The following is a 19,460-nucleotide window of genomic DNA, read 5'->3' as shown; positions in this document are numbered from 1 at the left end:
CTCCACTGAAGCAAAGATGGCCCGGGCACTGAGGATGGCTTTGTGGCCTCTGCCTCAGGCGCTAGAATGGCTCTGAATGCAACAGAGCGATGCCCCAGAGGGGCAGAGCATCGCCCCCTGGTGGGCATGTCGAGTGGATCCCGGTCGGGCGCATGCGGGAGTCTGTCTGACTGCCTCCCCATTTCCAGCTTCAGAAAAATGCAAAAAAGAAAAAAAAATCGGAATAGAAGGAAAGTACCACAACATAATAAAGGACATATACGACAAATCATCATCTAATATCAGACTAAATAGTGAAAAAAGATTTTTCCTCTAAATTCAGGAACAAGACAAGGCTGGCCACTCTCTCCACTCTTATTCAACATAGATCTGGAAGTTTTAGCCAGAGCAAGCAGGCAAGAGAAAGAAATAAAAAGCATTCATATTGGGAAAGAAGTAAAGGTATCACTTTTTGCAGATGACATGATCCTATATATAGAAACCTCAAAAGATTTCCAAGATGGTGATAGAGTAGGCAGATGTTCCAACTGCCACCTCCCAGGACCGTATTGGATTACAACTTAATTTAAGAAGAATCATCTTGAAAAATCAATTTAGGACTAAACAAAGAGGAGTCTATAACCAAGGATCACAGAAGAAGCCACACCGAGACTGGTAGGAAGGGAGATGCTTAAAGGGCTGCCTTGTTCCCTCCCAGGAGCAAGCTGGGGCAGAGGGTCCAGAGGGGCTCTCACTGCAGGGAGGTTCACCCTGAGACGTGTGGGTCCTAAGTCCCAGGCCCAGATCCCCAGCCTAGATACCCAAAGCCTAGAAGAGGTGCTCACACAGCATTTGGCAGTGAAAAGAGTTGAGGTATCTGTGAGAAAAAGACAAAGCTCTCAGAGATGCAGGCTCCATCTTAAAGGGCCAATGCAGAAAATCCTGTCCACAACCACTTACTCAGGGCTTCAGTGGAGAGAGGGCTGAGAGGACTGGAGTCACATGAGGAGAGTGTAAAGTTAGAGGCACAGGGAGAGGCAGAATGGGGGACGGCCACCAGATCCCCTGTGCTGAGTCATTTTCCAGTACTACAGTCATCATCTTTCTTGAGTGGAGCAATCCCCTCTGAGCTACATCAGCCTGGGAAAAAGCAACTTCCCGCCCTTTAGAGTCTCTCCAGTGCCACCCACAGAGATTGGGTTATTCTGAGAAGCCAGGCAGCAGGGGGTGCATCAGTGACTCAGTTTTCTGGTGTTGAGGCTGGAGCTTTCCCCTGCATGTTTCTGACTCTATGTCTGGTGCTTTTGCCTCATGGAAGACTCAGTAGAAACTGGTCTGTGGACAGACCATACCTTTGGGTATCAGAGGTCACACTCACAAGACTCCTGGGGCCACAACCTATTGAGGTTCGTGAAAAAAGCCTGGAGAGACTGACACCTAGGACTGAGAGGCAGGAACCACACCCACCATTCTTCCTAATCCCTGAATTTCCCCAGGCCCTAGACTCTATCAGAGGTTTTTTCAGTGACCAAGCCTAATAAGCAGCCAGCAGATAGAGGCTGCAGGAGGTGGAACTCACTGAACCTTGAGCTTCCCCCAGGCCCAGAGTGGGTAAAAGCCAACCTAGGTGTGCAGCTTGGTATTTCCATGTGCACCTGGGCCAAGCAGAGGCAGCCACATACTCTGGCTTGCTTGAAGCTCCAAAAAGGTTGCTGAGGGCAAGTCATGGGCAGTGTCTCTCACTGGTCTATGCCGGGTTCCCTCCAGGGGAGGCCCAGGGCTGGGACATCCAGTGGCCAGCTGAGGAGAGCATCATTTCAGGACCTAACAACCCTTGCTAGTGGTGAGTCCTAAGGAAAAACTCCTAACACTTGGCCCAGCTGAGGCAAATTTTGCTCTTTGTGATTAGCACCAGCACAGCGGCTCATGTGCATCAGATAGGGTGGAGCTTCACAGTCAGCCAGCCTGGGTGCTGGATATCCTGCCCTACTAGGCTAGATTCCAGTGTGGAGGGAGAGAGGCTTGGAACACGAACATTTAAAGTGTGGATCCCCATGAGCCTATTTTTGGGTCTGGTCAAGGCCTTAACCACTTTCAGGGAGGTGGTGGGTGACAGCCCCAGGAGAAAACTCTTTCAGTCTTCCGCCCTGAGACCAGGGTCTCACCAGCTATAAAAACTTCTGCAGAGGGGACTTGTGAAGTTGGTTGGCAATGGGGAAAGGTCACATGAGGAACCACTCACACCCATGACCACCAAAAGAAATGGCCCAGGAGCATTTTGAAAAAAACAACTGTCTGTTAGCCAATGAAATTTCACCACACCTATCACCCCACCAGCACCCTATCAACACTATAAATTACCCCCAGGCGGGAGAAGCTGCGCGACTTCCCTGGCCCCTGTCTTGCGGACCAGTGAACCTCACCCAGGAGCACTCTTAATAAAGCTTTTGCTTGTCCACACTTGGTGGCTACATCCTTCTTTCTTCCTCAGCAGAAAATACCTTACATTTGGTGCTGAAACCCGGGAGGAGCTTGAGCCCGCAAGGGCTGCTCCTCTTCCCTTCCCTTCCAAGGAAGACCAGGGACCTCCAACCTCCCACCCACTTCAGCACATGGTGCTGTAAGTCCCCTGCCTCCAGCCTCCCCTCAGTTCTTTCCGACTCCGAGACTCCCTGTTCATAATCACAGTGGCTTCAGGAACCTCCTACCCTTTTCGAGTGCATGTATGCTTGTGGAGATGTCCCGGACACTCCCACTCTGCCTGACTATCCAGTGGCCAGAGAATGAGTTGCGGAATGCCAATTCTCATCTCTGGTCACCTCAAGGCTGAGGGTGGCCATAGGGGCACAGGAATCTAAACCTGACTCAAAAACACCCCTAGGGAGCCTTATCCGGAATTTCTCAAACAAAGATCCCTCTCTAAAGAAGAAGAAACTGATCTTCTTCTCCACTGTGGCCTGGCCACAGTACCCACTGGATAACCAGACCAGGTGGCCTCCTGAAGGGACTTTTGACTTTAACACTGTAAAGCCAGTATCCACAGCCACCATCACAGCAGCCTGGCCCACATTAGAGTTCACATTAGATTTGGACAGATGGTAATGAAACAATGGAGCCAAGAACTGGTGGGTCATTAGCTTTAATCCTAGCTTGCACCCAGCAGGCAAGAAATACACACAGTGGGAAAACACTTCCCTTTCCATTCAGGGCTCCCAAAGCCACTGACTTATCCGAGTTTCCTAGAATCAAAGGTTTCTAGCTCACCAGACTTATTCACCTCTGTTCCCCATCTCCTTCCTACTCCCTGCACAAACTCTGCACAAACTGGCTTCTCTCTCAACACTCCACCATCTTGGCTGCTTCTCCTGGCCTCTTCCACGTGGCCTTTCTCTGCTCTCCTCTCTAATGCTAATTTCAGGATCCAAGAGAGTGAGCTCCCCAGTCTGCCCCACTTTATAGTGTAGAAATCCAAACTTTTAATCCAATATACAAATAAGGAAGTCTCTGATACAAAGTCACTTATCTGAGGCATAATGGGATTCCTCATGAGAGTACACAACCCCACATCATGCAACAGTCAAGGGTGTGGGGAAAAGCTTAGTCTTAAAACTAAGCCTTAGGCTATAACGACCAGGCCTGTTTACAGCCTGTCCCCCACACCCAATACAAACTATAAGTGAGCAAACATATATATCATATTTACAAACTTATTTGACCAACAAACACCCTCACCGATTTACAGAACTATTGCCAAAGAACTGGGAAATGGTTGGAGATTCCTTACATTCAGGGCTTCTGGTATTTGCACTCCCATCCTAATCTCTGTGCTGCCTGCTCTACGGCACAGGTCCTTTTAGCCAGAGAAACCTCAGCTAAACCCTCCACTCCTGATCTTTCCTCCTTCGTCGACCCCCTTGAGGAATTCTCTCCCCCTCCTGCACGACCCCCTCTGCCCTATCAGGGTCCTCCTCTCCCTTCGCCAAATCCTGTTTCTCATTTGCCTGCAGATACCAGTCCCTCTCTCTCTTCTCCTGTCAGTGTTCACACCAGATCTCGCTCTGAGCCACAAGAGGGAGACAACCTTCTATGCCCTCTCTGCGAGGTGACCGGAGAAGAAGTTGGTCGGGTTCATGTTCCTTTTTCCCTCTCTGATCTGTCTGCAATTGAAAAGTGTTTAGGCTCCTACTCTTCTAATCCTACCGCCTATACCAAGGAATTCCAATATCTCACTCAGGCATATGACCTCACTTGGTATGATCTCTATGTTATCATGTCTTCTACCCTACCACCGATGAACAGGACCGAATCTGGACAGCAGCACGGACTCACGCTGATCAGGTTTACCTCAAAAACGACCAAATGCCAGTTGGGGTACAGGCGGTCCCTGACACAGACCCCAACTGGGGTTACCAGACGGGACAAACAGGTAGGAGGTGATGAGACCAAATGATTGAATGTCTCATAGCTGGTATGCAGAGCGTAGCCCAAAAGGTAGTTAACTATGATAAATAAGGGAAATCACTCAAGGACCTGAGGAAAACCCGGCCCTCTTTTTGAAGAACCTCACTGATGCTATGGTCCTCCATACTCATTTAGACCCTACCTCCAATGCCGGGGCCACTGTATTAGCCACCCACTTTATTTTCCCAATCGGCCCCAGACATTCGGAAGAAACTTAAAAAGGCAGAAGAGGGCCCTCAAACCCCTATCCGAGACCTGATGAACATATCATTTAAAGTTTTTAATGGTTGGAAGGAAAAGGCCGAGGCTGCTCACCAGACCCGCATGCAGCAAAAGGTAATGCTCCAAACCCAGGCTCTTGTGGCGCCTGGAGGCCAGCAGATCAACAGTGGCAAGGTAAAAAAGGTGCCCGACCCTAGTCTGGGAAAAAAAGAGAAACCCCACCAGGAACTTGCTTTAAATGTGGCAAAGAGGTCACTGGGCCTGGCAGTGCCCCTGCCTGAGGCCACCCACTAAACTCTGCCCTGACTGCAAGCAGCCTGGCCACTGGTGAAGTGATTGCCTGTCATAAGCCGATCAACAACTGCTGATTGACACAGTCACAGCAAAGAAGATCAACAGCTGCTGGTTGACACAGTCACAGCAAAAGAAAATCAACAATTGCTGGTTGACACAGTCACAGCAAAGAAAAGGCACAATGATACTTCCCCCTTTAACTTTTTGAATTAATTTAGTTTTTTTATCCCCCCTTTTCTGGGTGTGTGTGCTATCATTTATGGCACAGGGATAATAGCACTGTGCTTTCCCTGCAGATTCATAGTAATTTCTTTGGAAATGAGACAGAGGGTGTGAGTTCCACAGAAAAGCCTATAAAGCCCCTTTACCGGGGCTTATAGACATAGGAAGCTGGCTCTGATATCCCCCAAAAAGGGTTAAGTCTCTAGGAGAATTCCTTCCTATAAATCATGTTAGAAAAAATTAGATTGTGACTTATGAATAGGTAGGAAACAGTAACTATACACAGAAGCACCTTTCAACCTTTATTTAATTCATTACTTTACCTCCCTAGCCTTTTCATGTGGTAGAGAAACTTTCCTTTCTTCTTGCATACCTGACCTGCAGGTGGTGGAACACTCAGAAAAACAAAGTTATAACTTAACTAGTATATGAATATAGTAGGCAAATAAAATTTGACTAGATAATAGGACATTAGGTTAGGTAGAGTTATTAATCAATACTGACCTTTTAGAATTTGCGCCAATATTGTTATTGCTGCTCAAGTTATTGTATAACTATACTTAGAATGACTTACCACCTGATTTATAGCTTATAGAAATGAATTAACCATTGCCTAGAAATATGTAACCATAGTGAAACAAAAACAATTATTAATCAATGTATTCTGATACCATGTGATTATAACTTAGTGTGTGTATATAAAAATAAAGCTAGACTTGCCATTAGCAGAGATGCCGGGCAGTGAATGCTAAAAGAATTCGGCTCTCTCACTCATTTTGTGCTGATGCTGTCTCTTCCTGTGGGACCCCTGGATTCCCCCCGGGTCTGGACCCCAGCAATTACTCCCTTCGGGTAACAGGCTCTTCTTCAGTGCCTCCATGCAGAGGATAAGCCACCTAAATGGGAGGCCAAGCCAGCCAGGCGAGCCCATCGCTCAAACATCTCAGTCTCATGGATGACTGACGCGGCCCGGACTCGAAGACTCCCATCACCAACACCAAACCCAGGGTAATGCTGCAGGAACGGGTAAGTTCATCTCATTTCTTGTGGACATGGGGGCTACCTTCTCTGTTTTTCTGTCACACTCTGGACCTGTAGTTCCCTCACAGGCCTCAGTTATAGGAGTTGATGGGACCCTTTCTTTTCCCTTTCGCACACCACTCCTGACATGCAGTTTGGACAGAATCCCCTTTTTGCATTCCTTCTTAGTTATGCCCTCATGCCCTGTACCCCTCCTGGGTTGGGACATTCTACAAAGTCTTGGAGCCATTATCCAGCTGACAGCATCTTCCCACTTATTTCTTCCACTCCTGACTGAAGGCTCTCCCACTACTACAGATCACCCTAACCCAATCACACCCCCTATTCTACCAGATGTTGTCAACCCCCAAATTTGGGACACCTCGACCCCAGTGGTAGCGACCCACCACACACCTGTACACATCCATTTGAAGAATCCCTCCCAATTCTCATCTAGACCCCAATTTCCCATTTTGGCGAATCATCAACAGGGCCTTAAACCCATAATTACCCACCTCTTAAATCAAGGCCTACTCATCCCTACGGACTCTGCCTGTAATACCACTATCCTTCCTGTTTGAAAACCCTCAGAGGCCTACTGCCTCGTACAAGACTTACGCTTAAATAAAAAGGCAGTTGTCCCCCTCCATCTGGTGGGCCCCTCAAGAGATGGCAGACACCATTGCCTCCATTCTCGTTGAACGTATCATCCCACAGTTTGGACTGCCTACTACCATCCAATCAGACAACGGCCTGACCTTCAATGCCCAAATAGTCCAGCAGGTCACCATCTCTCTCAACATCACTTTGACACTCCACATACCCTATCACCCTCAATCGTTGGGTAAGGTGGAAAGGGCCCTTGGCATCCTGAAGGGTCAACTAAACTCTCCATTGAGACCAGACTGTCCTGGCTGAACCTCCTCCCCTGGCACTCACCAGAATCAGAGCAACCCCGTGAAACCCCACTGGACTCAGCCCCTTTGAGCTGGTTTATGGTAGACCATTCCTAATCAATCACAACTTACCTGTCAACCCCCCTCCTCTTGCCACATACCTTCCCTTTCTGTTTTTACTCTGCCATCTTCTTAGGGAACATGCGGACTCCCATAGGGGGTCCAAGTGAAGCTCATCCAGCAGTCCCTTCCAACGGGGGACAAAGTTCTTCTAAGAGAACTCCAACCTGGCTCCCTATAGCACAGTAATATTGACTACTCCTACCACATCCAAGCTCCTAGGGCAAACACCTTGGTATCATGTTTCCCGCCTCAAGCTTGCCCCCGTACAGGACCACTGGCAATCAGAACCACTGAGCCCCATCCATCTCTGGCTCACTAAAAAGTTGGGCCCCGCAGATCCTCCTTTTACTCCTGTCCCTCCCACAGGGAATTTGCCACCACCTCCTGACCTCCCTTCCCCACAATGTCCCTAACCAGCAGGAAGTAGCCAGACAAATAGCGGCACCCCTATCTAACATAAAAGGTCGGTATGTGAGGTCGGTTGGCAGTGGGGGAAGGTCACATGAGAAACCACCAACACCCATGACCACCAAAAGAAATGGCCAAGGAACATTTTGAAAAAAAACAAGTCTGTCAGCCAATGAAATTTCGCCACGACCTATCACCCCACCACCACCCTATCAACACTATAAATTAACTCCAGGCGGAAGAAGCTGTGCGACTTCCCTGGCCCCTGTCTTGCGGACCAGTGAACCTCGCCTGGGGCGCTTTCAATAAAGCTTTTGCTTGTCCACACTTGGTGGCTATGTCCTTCTTTTTTCCTTGGCAGAAAATACCTTACAAGACTGTCAGCCACACTCAATCTGAACCTACTGCTCACCTTGCTGGGGAGAAATAAAATTTGAATATCCAACAGTGGCTGAGGGATTAGGTTCTGGAGTAGGGGTCACTTTCCTCATACTGAGCTCATGATTGACAGATCCCTGAAGTAAGGGGCCCAAAAAACGTTGTATTCCCAACATCAGCTGTCCTAGCCTACCAAGCTTACAACCTATAGAGAGGTTGGTTGGGTGAGGCCAATCTGATCCCATACTACAGTCTTACTACAGAAGACTCTGTGGGAAGACCAGGCAGCTACAAGAGGAGGTGGAACAGCTGAAAAGTGAAGGGAAATCTTACAGAGCTTCAGGCTTTTATGGAGTTGCTGTCATCTCTAAGCAGGAGGAAGCTGATCCTTATGCACAGGTTGGCCCCTCCCATGCTACCCAGGCACAGAAAAAGCAGACAAACAGTGAAAAGAGAAGTAGCTCCAGCAGGTTGTCCACAGAATCTTATGAACAATGGCTAACACCAGCCCATGAAGACCTAGAACCAACACAACCAGTAGTGGGTGGGAGACAGCACCAACCCTAGATTCAGCTAACTACATTAGCAGCATGCACAAAGAAGGAGTCCAGCAGGCACCAGATACTGTGGAGAATAAATATAACCAACAGGACAGACATTGCAGTGTCTAATACACAAGGTCAAGGTGGACCCTTAGAGCCAGCCAGCCTGAAGGGACAACCGCACCCATGAAAGGACTAAACTGCATTCAATACTCACATACAACAGGAGGGAAAATACTATCTTAAGAAAACATTCTTAGAGTAAAGAAATAAGGTGACCTGGAGGTCAGTACCACAGAGCCCATCTTCCTCATAAAGACACCACAACAAATTTCAAAATTAGACAGCACTACCTAATACACAGACAAAATGGGCAGACAAAGCAATACGACTCAAATGAATCACCAAGAAAAATCTCCAGAAAAAAAACTAAATGAAATGGAAGTAACCAAACTACCAGACTCAGAGTTTAAAATAATAATTTTTAGGATGCTCAAGTATCTTAGAGCAACAATGGATGGTCATAATGAGTACCTAAATAAAGAGATAACAAGCATAAAAAATGACATTGAAATAAACAAAAAAGAAGCAGTCAGAACTGACAAATACAATATCAGAAATGAAGAATGCACTAAAATGAATCAACAGCAGGCTGGATGAAGCAGAGAACTGAATCAGCAATTTAGAGGATAAGATAAACAAAATCACAGAAGCAGAGCAGCAAAACAAAAAGAGGATAAAGAAGACTGAGGAAAACCTAAAAGACCTCTGTGACAACATGAAGAGAAACAACATCCGCATCATAGGGGTTCCTGAAGGAGAAAAGAATGAACAAGGGATAGAGAACCTGTTTGAAGAAATCACACCTGAAAATATCCTGAAATTGATGAAGGAAAAATTCACACAAGTTCAAGAAGCACAGAGAGTCCCATTAAAGAGGAACCCAAAGAGGCCTACGCCAAGACACATCATAATTAAAATGCCAAAGTTAAGAGACAAAGAAAGAATATTAAAAGATGCAAAAGAAAAGCAGTTAATTACCTACAAAGGAACCTCCATAAGGATGACATCTGACTTCTCAACAGAAACACTTGAGGCCAGAAGGAATTGGCAAGAAATATTTAAAGTGATGCAAAACAAGAACCTACATCCTAGACTACTTTATCCAGCAAGTCTATTATTTAAAATTGAAGGAGAAATAAAAAGCTTCCCAGACAAAAAAAGACTCAATAAATTCATTACAACCAAACCGGTTCTGCAAGAAATGTTAAAGGACCTGCCATAAAAACAGTAAAGGAAAAAAAGAAATCGAGACAAAGAGGATTGTAGATTTAAAGAATAAAATGGCAATAAATAAGTACATAGCAGTAATAACCTTAAATGTAAATGGATTAATGCTCCAATCAAAAGACATAGGGTAGCTGCATGGATAAGAAAACAGGACTCATACATATACATACTACAAGAGACCCACCTCAGGACAAAAGATATACATAAACTGAAAGTGAAGGGATGGAAAAAGTATTTCACACAAATGAAAAAAAAAAAAAAGCTGGGGTAGCAATACTTATATCTGTCAAAATAACCTTTAAAACAAAGGTTATATAGTAAGGGATTAAAGAAAGTCACTATATAATGATAAAGGGAGCAATCCAACAGGAGGATATAACCATTGTAAACATATAAAGCAGATTTTGATGAACATAAAGAGTGAGATTGATAGCGATACTGTAATAGTAGGAGATTTTAATACCCCACTAATTTCAATGGATAGATCCTCCAGACAGAAAATTAACAAAAATACAATGGCCTTAAATGACACACTAGATCAGGGGTCTCAAACTCAATTCAGCATGTGGGCCGCAGAGCAAGATCACAGCCGTTCGGTGGGCCGCACTAGGTCTACAAAAGGCAACTGTTACGCAACACTTTTCTCACTGCAGTTGAAAACAAAAAAAAATCAGTACAACAAGCACAATCGTACATGCAGTTTACTCAGTGTCACAAAACGACCAGAAACTGTAGTTCGCATCACAACTGCTGTTAACTAAGCTAATATCTAGCTAGGATGCTAGAGAAATGAAAAATACAAGTAGGCCCCTAGGCTTACTTAATTTTATCCAAAATATTTTGAACTTCGTGGATTAGTCTGCAGGCTGCACAAAATTGTTCGGCGGGCCGCCGCAAGTTTGAGACCCCTGCACTAGATCAACTGGATATAATTGATATCTCCAAAACCTTTTACCCCAAAGTAGCAGAATATACATTTTTTTTCAAGTGTTAATGGTACATTCTCTAGGATAGACCACATGTTAGGGCACAAACAAGTCTCAAAACATATAAGAAGATTGAAATCACATCAAGCATCTTCTCTGATCACAATGACATGAAACTAGAAATCAACTACAATAGAAAAACTAAAAAACATTCAAACACTTGGAGGCTAAATAGCACATTATTAAACAATAAATGGGTTAACAACAAGATCAAAGAAGAAATAAAAAATTTCCTTGAAACAAATGAAAATGGACATACAACAACTCAAAATCTACAGGACACAGAAAAAGCAGTCCTGACAGGGAAGTTCATAGCATTAAAGGCATACCTTAAGAAGCAAGAAAAAGCTCAAATAAACAACTTAACCCTGCACCTAAAAGAACTAGTAAGAGAAAAACAAACACAGCTCAGAGGAAGTAGAAGGAAGGAAATAATAAAGATCAGAGCAGAAATAAATGACATAGAGGCTAAAAACACAATACAAAAGATCAATGAAACCAAGAGCTTTGAAAAGGTAAACAAGATTGATAAACTTTTAACCAGACTCATCAAGAAAAAAAGAGAGAGGATGCAAATAAATAAAATTAGAAACGAAAGTGGAGAAGTAACAACTGACACCACAGAAATACAAAGGATTGTAAGAAAATACTATGAAGATCTATATGCCAAAAAAATGGACAACCTTGACGAAATAGATAAATTCCTGGAAACATATAATCTTTCAAAACTTAATCTAGAAGAACCAGAAAACCTAAACAGACTGATCCAACAAATGAAATCAAAACAGTTATCAAAAAACTCACAGCACACAAAAGTCCTGGACCAAATGGCTTCACGGGTGAATTTTACCAAACATTCAAAGAAGAACTAACACCTATCATTCTCCAGCTATTCCAAAAAATTCAAGAGAAGGGAAGACTTCCAAGCTCCTTTTATGAAGCAAGCATTATTCTCATTCCAAAACCAGGTAAAGACACTACAGAGGAAAATATATATATAGGCCAATATCCCTGATGAATATAGATGCTAAAATTCTCAGCAAAATATTAGCAAACTGGATCCAGCAATACATCAAAAAGATCATACATCATGATCAAGTGGGATATATTCCTGGGAGGCAAGGCGGGTACAATATTTGCAAATCAATCAATGTAATTTATCACAGAAACAAAAGAAAGGATAAAAATCACATGATTATATCAATAGATGCAGAGAAAGCCAGCACCCATTTATGATCAAAACTCTCAGAAAAGTAGGAATATAGCCAACATACCTCAAAATAATAAAGGATATCTATGACAAACCAACATCCAACATCATACTCAATGGGCAAAAATTAAAAGCAATCCCCATAAGATCAGGAACAAGTCAGGGGTGTCCCCTTTCAACAATCTTATTCAACATAGTTCTGGAAGTCCTAGCCACAGCAATTAGACAAGAAGAAGAAGTAAAAGGCATCCAAATTGAAAAAGAAGTAAAACTATCATTATTGGCTGATGACATGATACTCTACATAGAAAACCCTAAAGTCTCAGTCAAAATACTACTAGACCTGATAAATGAATTTGGCAGGGTAGCAGGATATAAAATTAATATTCAGAAATCAGTGGCATTTTTATACACCAATAATAAACTGCCAGACAGAGAAATTAAGGAAACAATTCCCTTCACTATTGCAACCAAAAAAATAAACTACCTAGGAGTAAATTTAACCAAGGAGGTAAAAGACTTGTACTTGGAAAATTATAAGACATTGATAAAAGAAATCAAGGGAGATACAAATAAGTGGAAGCATATACCATGTTCATGGACAGGAAGAATATACATCATTAAAAATCTGTACTACCCAAAGCAGTCTATAAATTCAATGTAATTCCTACTAAAATACAAATGCATACTTCAAAGATACAAAAAATTATTCTAAAAATTTATATAGAACCAAAAAAGAACATGAGTAGCCTCATTAATCTTGAAAATGAAGAATAAAGTGGGAGGTATCACACTTCCTGATATCAAGTTATAATACAAAGCCATTGTAATCAAAACAGCTTGGCAGTGGCACAAGAACAGGCATACAGATCAATGGAACAGAACAGAGAACCCAGAAATGAACCCATGTCTTAATGGTCAATTGATATTTGACAAAGGAGGTAAGAGTATACAATGGAATAAGGACAATCTTTTTAATAAATGGTGTTGGTGAAATTGACAGGTATATATGCAAAAAAATGAAAATAGACCATCAACTTACACCATTTACAAAAATAAACCAAAAACAGAGAAAAGACTTAAATGTAAGTGGCAAAACCACAAACATCTTGGAAGAAAACATAGGCACTAAACTCTTCAATATCTCTCATAACGATATTTTTGCCAATTTATCTCCACAGTCAAGTGAAATAAAGGACAAAATAAACAAATGGGACTATATCAAACCACAAAGCTTTTTCACAGCAAAAGACACCATTAACAAAATAAATGGCAACCCACACAATGGGAGAACATATTTGTCAATATGTCTCATAAGGGGTTAATAACCAAAATTTATAAAGAACTTCTAAAGCTCAACATCAGGAAGGTAAACAATTCAATTTAATAATGGGTAAGGGACTAAATAGACACTTCTCCAAAGAAGACATACAGATGGCCAATAGGCATATGAAAAAATGTTCAATGTCACTAATCATCAGAAAATGCAAATTATTATAAAACCACAATGTGATACCACCTCACACCTGTCAAAATGGTGTTCATTAACAAATTAACACACATTAAGTGCTGGTGAGGGTGTGGAGAAAAGGGAACCGTCCTGCACTGCTGGTGGGAATATAGACTGGTGTAGCCACTGTGGAAAACAGTATGGCGTTTCCTCAAAATATTAAAAATGAAACTGCCTTTTGACCCAGCTAACTCACTTTTAGGAATATATCCTAAGAACACCAAATTACCAATTCAAAAGAAGATATGCACCCCCATGTTTATTGCAGCATTGTTTACAATAGCCAATATCGGGAAACAGCCCAAGTGTCCATCAGTGAACAAATGCATTAAAAAGCTGTGATACATTTAACAATGGAATACTAAGCAGCTGTGAAAAATAAAGAAATCTTACTTTTGCAATAGCATGAATGGACCTGGAGATTATTATGCTAAGTGAAATAAGCCAGGCAAAGAAAGAAAAATCGTTTTAATCTCACTTATATGTGGAATCTAATGAACAAGGTGAACTGAGAAACGGAATAGAGGCAGAGGCAGGATCACAGGGAACACAGAAACAGGTGTCAGAATGAAGGGGATGAGGGAACAGGATCAAAGAAGGTGAAAGGATTAGTGAAAATATATATACATAACACAGAGATACAGATAACAGAACAGCAAATCCCAGAGGGAAGGGGGGCAGGAGTTAGCGGGGAGGGATGCAAAGCGATGTAATGGGGGCACATGGGTGGAGTGGGGTGTAATATTGAGTGGGACACTTGATTCATGTTAATACAATAAATTAAAATTAATTTTAAAAAAATTTAAGTGCTTGGCCCTGGCCGGTTGGCTCAGCGGTAGAGCGTCGGCCTGGCGTGCGGGGGACCCGGGTTCGATTCCCGGCCAGGGCACATGGGAGAGGCTCCCATTTGCTTCTCCACCCCCCCCCTCCTTCCTCTCTGTCTCTCTCTTCCCCTCCCGCAGCCAAGGCTCTATTGGAGCAAAGATGGCCCGGGCGCTGGGGATGGCTCCTTGGCCTCTGTCCCAGGCGCTAGAGTGGCTCTGGTCGCGGCAGAGTGATGCCCCCTGGTGGGCAGAGCTTAGCCCCTGGTGGGCGTGCTGGGTGGATCCCGGTGGGGCGCATGCGGGAGTCTGTCTGACTGTCTCTCCCCGTTTCCAGCTTCAGAAAAATACAAAAAAAAAAAAAAAATTAAGTGCTTGCTGCCACTAACATAGTCTCAAGATATGAATGAATGCTAAAATTATATATTTGACCTGAATATAATATTTGTTTTACTTAAATCAATTAGATGGATTAAATATATAGATCTCTAATCTTTTAATATCTTAAATTTGGAATTCAATATCATATGTTATAAGGTATAATCTTATTTGAACCCTAGTAGATAAATGAAAGGAAATCTGAAATACATTTTATTTGTGATGTAAAACATCAATAATAATATTGATAACATAATAGCATATTATGTTTCTACTAAAAGTCTTTTAATATGTTATTAAATTCAAATAATCTAAATAAAAATTTATCATCAAAAAGAAAAAGGAAAACGCAAAGACTCCATCAAAAAACTATTAGAGCCTGACCAGGCAGTGGAACAGTGTATAGCACATCGAACTGAGATGCAGAAGACAACGATTTGAAACTCCGAGGTTGCCATATTGAGCACCAGCTCATCCAACTTGAGCACTGGCTCATCAGCTGAGTGCAGAGTCTCTGGTTTGAGCATGGGATCATAGACATGACCCCATGGTCACTGACTAGAGCCTAAAAGGTTGCAGGCTTGAAGCTCAAGGTCACTGGTTTGAGCCCAAGATCACTGGCTTCAGCAAAGGGTCATTCACTCTGCTGGAGCCCCCCAATCAAGGCACATATGAGAAAAGTAATCAATGAACAACGGATGTGCCACAACAAAGAATTAATGCTTCTCATCTTTCTCCCTTCCTGCCTGTCTGTCCCTATATTTCCCTCTCTCTGTCTGTCTGTCTCTCCCACTAAAAAATAAAATAAAATAAAAACTATTAGAAACAAGAAACCAATACAGCAAAGTTGCAGGATACAAAATCAATATGAAAAAGTCCACTGCTTTCCTATATGCCAATGATGAAACAACTTAAAAAAACAATTGCAACAACAAAAATAGGTAGGAATAAACTTATCAAAGGATGTGAAGGATCTATATACTGAAAACTACAAAACATTATTGAAAGGAATTGAAAAAGATGCAATGAAATAGAAAAATATTCCATGTTCATAGATTGAAAGGATCAAGAGTTAAAATGACCATACTACCCAAAGCAATATACAAATTTAATGTAATTCCCATCAGAATCCCAATGTCATTATTTTAAAAAATAGAACAAAATATTCCCAGGTTTTTATGAAACCATAAGAAATCCCAAATAGACAAAGCAATCCTGAGGAAAAAGAATGAAGCCAGAGGTATTACACTACCTGACTTCAAATTATACTACAGAGCCACAATAATCAAAACAGCATAGTATTGGCAGAAAAACAGACACATAGACCAATGAAACAGAACCAAGAGCCCAGAAATAAAACCACATATATATGGACAAATCATCTTTGACAAAGGAGCCAAAATATACAATGGAGAAAAAAATCCTCTTCAATAAATGGTGCTGGCAAAATTGGAAAGCCACATGCAAAAAAATTAAACTTGACTACAGTTTGTCCCCTGCACAAAAATTAATTCAGAATGTATCAAATACCTAAATATAAGAGCTGAAACAATAAAGTACATAGAAGAAAACATAGGTACTAAGTTCATGGACCTTGACCGTGGAGAACAATTTATGAATTTGACCCCAAAGGCAAGGGAAGTAAAGGCAAAAATAAATAAATGGGACAATATCAAACTAATAAGCTTCTGCACAGAAGAAACTGACAACAAAACAAATATGCAGCCAACTAAATGGGAGATGATATTTGCAAACAAAAGGTCTGATAAGGGGTTAATATCCAAAATATATAAATAACTTACAAAGTTCAACATCAAACAAGCAAGCAATCTAATTAAAAAATGGGGAGAGGACATGAACAGACACTTCTCCCAAGACGACATACAAATGGTCAATAGATACATGAAAAGATGCTCATCTTCACTAGCTAGACAAGAAATACAAATCAAAACTACAATGAGATACCACCTCACACCTGTTAGATTGGCTATTATCAACAAGACAGTTAATAACAAGTGTTGGAGAAGCTTTGGAGAAAAAGGAACCCTCATTCACTGCTAGTGAGAATGCAAATTAGTACAACCATTATGGAAGAAAGTATGGTGGTTCCTGAAAAAATTAAGCATAGAACTATCATATGACCCAGCAGTCCCTCTACCAGTTATCTACCTCCAAAACGTGAAAACATTGGTATGTAAAGACACATGCACCCCCATATTCATCTCAGCATTATTCACTTTATGTACCAACAAGTGGCCAAGACATGGAAACAACCAAAGTGTCCCTTGATAGAGGACTGGATAAAGAAACTGTGGTACATATATACAATGGAATACTACTCAGCCATAAGAAATGATGACACAGTGACATTTACAACAACATGGATGGATCTTGAGAACATTATACTGAATGAAATAAGTAAATCAGAAAAAGCTAAGAACTGTATGATTTCACACATAGGTGGGATACAAAACTGAGACTCATGGACAAAGATAAGAATGCAATGGTTTCCAGGGGGTGGAGGAGTGGGAGATGGGAAGAGGTTGGGGGTAGGGTGTAAAGAGGAACAAATATAAGGTGATGGAAAATGATTTGCTTTGGGTGATGGGTATACAACATAATCAACTGTTCAAATGATGTTGAGATGTTTACCTGACATCTATGTACATTTATTTATCAATGTCACCCTGTTAAACTTAATTTTCTAAAAATAATAATAAAACAAGAAAACCTCACATTTTCCCTATGCCTTCAGCAGTCAGCACTCAGCAGTCATTATTATAATAACCAAAACACAAGACTACCAAACCAGTGTAGCCTAATTCACAAACCCTAGTAATAGCATTATTCTTGCCCGGGGTGTTTGTTTCTATGTTGGTATCACAACAATGGTTATGTAGTGAAAACAGTATTTGTAAGCAAATCCCATTTCATCTAGTTTTAATTAGAAAAATCCAACCTAAGAGAAATATCTGAACCTTTATTTATAGCATTTATCAAGCATTATCTGTTACAAGGCTTGTAAGCATCAAGAGTACTCAGCTCTGTGCCTCATGCAGTGTAGGGTAGGGATTTACTTAATTTTTGTTGAATAAATATTAGTTGAACTTAGTTAATTAGATTTGCTATTTACCCAAAATAATTTTATTCCCAAAATATTAAATTCCATTTTTAAAAGCAACATAGTCACCAGCACCACCAAAGATAATATTTGTTTGTTTTTAATTACTATAAAATTAAAGGATAATTCTTAATAAAAATGGGAAGAGTCCAGAGGGTATAAAATGAAAATAAAAGTCCATAGCATCTCCAGTCTCAACCTCAGAGACAACTACTTTCAATGATTCTTGTGTAACATTCTAGAAATTTTCTGTGCATTTATATAAAAATATGTATTATTTTTAGTAAATAAGATCAAACTGTATTTATTCTCATGTAAGTTGCTTTTTTCCCCTAAATATTATAACTTGTCATTTTTTCATTATCAGTACATATATTTATACATATTTTGTTGCAATGGTTATATAATATTCCAAGGTAAATAAGCATCTTAAATTATTTAACAAACTAACATCAATAGACAAGTAAATAATTTCCAAATTGTTTCTACTATAAGCAAGGATATAGACAACATCCTTTTATATATATCTTTGTATTCTAAAATAAATATATTTGTAGAATATATTCTTGGAAGCAGCATTGTAGAGATAACATGTATGAGCATTTATAATTCTGATAAATGCCAAATTGTTCTCCAGAAAGAATATGAGAAAGCTTTTCCACCATTAGATATTTTCAAACTCATCTTTGTCAATTTGATAAATGAAAAATGACATATATTAATTTCCACCTCTTTAATTATAAGTGAGAGTAAGTATTTTTTTTCACATTTTTATTATTTTTTTCTATAAAATATTTGTTCATATCGATTACCCATTTTTAGACTGGATTGCTCATATTTCTTTGTTGACTTATCAGTGATCCCTGAATATTAACAGTATCAATCCTTCTGTCAAATATATTGCAATTATTCTTTCCCACTTGAGTATTTGTTCATTGATTCTTATCATGCTGATTTTGCCATGCAAAAGCTTTTACTTTTTCTGAAGTCATATTATTAATCTTTTCCTTTATGGTCTCTGGGTTTAGTTATACATAGAAAGACCTTCTCCATCCTGAAATTATAAAACTATCAGCCCACATTTTCTCCTTAAAATAATAATAGGTAATTTTTTATTGAAAGCTTACTCGAGGCCAGGCACTGTACTGAGTAATCCTTACATCAACCTTAGTTGGTGGGTAATGTCATTATTTCCATGACACAGATGAAGATTCTGTGACTACAGAGGGGGTTTAAACTTACCTGAGGTTGAGTTACTATAATAGCTGGTATGTGGCAGTTGCAAGACTTTATCTCAGACCAACAAATTCATCAACTTAAGGCTACATCTGACCCTCTCCACTAAGAAAAGTGAAGAGTTCACACACTTAGACATAACCTTACCTCTTCTGTCTTCCCTACCTTATATATTACATAATTCCTTTTTTCATTGTTAGTTGTATAGCCTTTACATCTTCTTGTTTCATAACATGCACAGCTATTTAGATTTGACTTAGTTCTATATTTAAATGAATTCCATATGCTCAGCCCATCCTTTCATACATCTTCTCCATTCTCAAGTTCTTTTTTCCTTATTTATCACTTAGATGACTAATTTTA

This window comes from Saccopteryx leptura, chromosome 1 (assembly GCF_036850995.1).
Source record: "Saccopteryx leptura isolate mSacLep1 chromosome 1, mSacLep1_pri_phased_curated, whole genome shotgun sequence".
Classification (NCBI taxonomy): Eukaryota; Metazoa; Chordata; class Mammalia; order Chiroptera; family Emballonuridae; genus Saccopteryx; species Saccopteryx leptura.
This window is presented reverse-complemented; position numbering follows the sequence as displayed.